Source organism: Lactuca serriola, chromosome 5 (genome assembly GCF_051521515.1).
Source record: "Lactuca serriola cultivar US96UC23 chromosome 5, Lser_US96UC23_V15, whole genome shotgun sequence".
Classification (NCBI taxonomy): domain Eukaryota; kingdom Viridiplantae; phylum Streptophyta; class Magnoliopsida; order Asterales; family Asteraceae; genus Lactuca; species Lactuca serriola.
The window spans coordinates 269013747-269017408 of record NC_136412.1 but is presented as its reverse complement, the minus strand read 5'-3'; the positions used below and the strand labels follow the sequence as shown (position 1 = coordinate 269017408).

Below are 3662 nucleotides of genomic sequence, written 5' to 3'. Positions count from 1 at the left end.
GAGAGTGCGGCTCGGAAAGCTAACGGCTGCTGCTCCTGAATCTCCTCGGCTACAAATCCATAAACACACTCAATCAATCACTAGCACTACACTCAGGGTAAAATGACTCTTTTACCCTTGGTCAAAGTTGACTTACTCAGGGCTGACTCGCCGAGTCGGGATACCCGACTCGCCGAGTCCTAGACTCTCCGTTCAACTCTTACCTGCTGTTACTCGTCGAGTGTGGCATCGACTCGACGAGTACCCTCTGGATCCAAGAACTCAGATGATCTTCATCCGACTCGCCGAGTCAGATGAACAGACTCGACGAGTTGTTCTTAATCCTCAAGGAGATTGTCTTGGACTCGCCGAGTTGTATGAACAAACTCGCCGAGTCCCTCCATTACTGAGTCTACTCTTAACTCGCTGAGTCCACTCCCTAACTCACCTCGTACACTCGACACTGAAGAAACTGAAGAACTCGGGACTTGCGACCTGACTCGTCGAGTCGTTCCTCCGACTCGCCGAGTCGCCGCCATGCAACATATTTTTACTCGATTTCTCTTGAATCCAACACATGCAAATGATAGATCTAGGTCCATTAAGCTGTTTTACCACGTAAAGTTTCCAACTTTACATGCACAACCACATGAATGAGGGAAATAAGACTAAAATATGCACAATAAGGGTAGATCCATGGCTAATAAGCAATGTAACTCCAAAAAGACAGTGGATCTGGACTCTTCAACACCCCAACACTCAGATCCAAAGGTATTTCGGCTCAATAACACAATCAAGCAAGCATAAAGCTTGGAACAAGCATCAAATAGCCCTTAAAAGAGCTCTAATGGAAGTTTAAGCATGAAACCAGAAGAGAACTCCGAAAATACCTCAATAAGTTCACACTTGATCTTGGATCTTGGCACTAGAACTCGTTTCCTTGCTTCCTTCTTCTTCTCCTTCTTCACCCCTTCACAAAATGGAACAAGATCACTTATAAGCTCACAAGAGGAAGGTTTAGGGTTTCTCACAGTGCTCTCAGGGGGAAAGTGACGAGATGGAGGCTATAATGGGGTTTAAATAGTGAGCAACCCGGGGAGTTAGGGTTTCACCCAGACGGACGGACTCGCCGAGTCGCCGGCTCCCGCGTGCACAAGATGCGCGACCCGACTCGGCGAGTCAGGCTAGAACTCGCCGAGTCCCTCTTGAAAACTTAGCCCAAATCAAATTAATTAACATACCGGAAACGGGTCGTTACATATCCTCTATCTTATTTCCATCTTTCTTCTCTCTCTCTCTCTCTCTCACTCACTCACTCTCTCTCTTTCTCTATCTCTCTTACTCTAATACCCAAAAAAAACCTAATATCATCACAAATCCTCTTTTCTCCCACAACAAAATCGCAATATCACCAAATCTTTGATCCCGTCTTCTGAACAGATCAAACCTGCAGGGGTTCTCGATTTCTCTATGTTGATGTGTGGTGACACGAACAAAAAAAGGAGTGTAGCGCCTCTACCTTTCAATTTCATTTGTCTCGCAAGTAATCTGAGTTCACCGGTGGCGTTCCTGACTGTATCAATGGAAGCGCTGCTCAAGTCGCTGACCAATTTCTTCACCTGCGTTTCGAGTTCCGTGAGATCAGGTCTCGCTTCAGTAGCAGAAGAAACAACTCTCGGCCCAAAAGATGATCTCCACCATATTTGGTTTCGTGCTCTGTTTCCAAATCGAGGTGAAACTGCATGCTGGGAAGCAGCAATGGCAGCCTGAGGCTCTGCCGCCAGCTCCCCTGAAGCATCACTGTTGTAAGCGGTTGCCGGAGCTAAAGAAGACGACTCAATTGCAGGTGCCTCCGGTGGTGATCCTTCATCCACTCCAGATGGTCCAGGTCCAGGTCCACCGGAATCCAAACTTTTCTCACCGGATTCAACCGTATTAAACTCATTCCCCTTTCCAGAATCTTCTGAAGATGAATGAACATGACGATGCACTGGAGAAGAAGCTTCTTCCTGATGGATTCCATTCGATCTAGGTGAAGTAGGTTGATTCAAGGTTAACCTTAATGGCTGCTTTATAGGATCTGGGAGTTTAACATTGTGGGATTCACACCAATTAGCAATCAATGCTTTCACAGTGTAATTAGGAATCAAATTATTATGAACAAGAGTTTGCATTGTTTTAGGGCAAACATTGAGTCCAAGATCGATCCAATTACGAATATACCCCCGCTCATATGTCTGCCCAGAAGCTACAATCACAGGGTCTGTCATCAATTCAAGTGACAGTGGACAACAGAAGTCTGGAGGAATTGGAACAGGGTTAGAGCTTTCTGATTGTTTCATTTCCACAAAGCAATCATGCATGTGTGTAACAAGAGCAATCATTTCTTCAATATACTCCAAATCCCCAATCTTTTCTGCTTGTTCAGCATTCTCCTTCAAGTTTTCAAGTGCAACAGCTTCGATTAGAAGTTCTTGATTTGTTCTTAAGCTTAACAAATCAGCAATTTTTGACCTAGTTTCTGAGCTGGGATCAGATCCTTCCACTTGTTTCCTTATAGCTTTTAAGACAATAGCCGATGGCTTTTCATATCCCATATGTTTCATTTGGTTTATTGGTTTGGCCTTCGATGGTGAAGAGGTTTGGCTGAATTCTACTAGTTTTGAATCTTTTAACACTATGGTTCTGTATCCAAATCAGGTGTCCATGATTCTGTTCCTTGTGAAAATTAGATTTGTTTTTTTGGCCATGTACCTATATATAATTTGGTTTATTGGTTTGTTTTTGGGTGTGCAGACTGAGCTGATATCTGATGATCAAAATGGAAATATTCTTGTATGGGACTTGATTGCAAACTCTCATTTCAAGATGGAAGATGGAGTTATACATGTTTATGCAAGTGAAAAGGGTAAGTCTGTAAATTAAATTATGATTTTACACTTATACTAATCATTTGTTTTCAACTCTCAGATTCTGTTGATCTCTTTCCTGTTGCAAGCAGTGCAAAAACTTTTTTCATTGACATGCATCACATTCTCAAAATAATCTCTGTTGGAAATGTTCGTTTTGCATGCTATCATCGATTTAGATTTCTTGAAGTGTGTAATACCTGAACAGGGAAATCCATTTGTGGTCTCCTGGTAGACTAATCCATGTTGTCCCAATTTACTATTGGTGGAAACATTTTATAGTCTCTCTGCTGAAAGAATCCATGGAAAGTAATGATTGATACACACATACACTATCTTCTTAGAAACATTTTACAAGTTTTTATAGTAGTAAAAGTAAATATAAATCTGAGCAGAGAGAGAATCTTGAATTTTGAATCAACCCTATATGTGAAAACAACCATTATGTTTTGAAAATATTAACTTTTTCACCTTAGAATGTAAGATCAACCCCATTCCTTGAATCTTGAATATTGAATCAACCCCATTTAAGATGTAAAATCTCTTTATTTCTAATGTGAAATTTAATTTTAAAATTAAAGTTACTGTTTACTAAAGACTGTTACTGTTGACAAAAACCAAGTAATTGTTTCTTGTATACAGCTCGAAAGAGAGTTCTTCACCGAATATGGAGAGGCAGGAAGATATGAAGTTCAAGACGTGGTTGGAAAAGGCAGTTATGGTGTTGTAGGGTCTGCCACTGATTAGGCTTATTGATAAGTTTCAACTGGTGCC

The 3662-nt window shown here is 41.5% G+C and overlaps 1 pseudogene; it reads right to left on the bottom strand.

The window, feature by feature from the left end:
- Positions 1-1349: 1349 nt before the first annotated feature.
- On the bottom strand, positions 1350-2585 carry LOC145050484 (U-box domain-containing protein 4 pseudogene; annotated as a pseudogene).
- Between the last annotated feature and the right edge of the window lie 1077 nt (positions 2586-3662).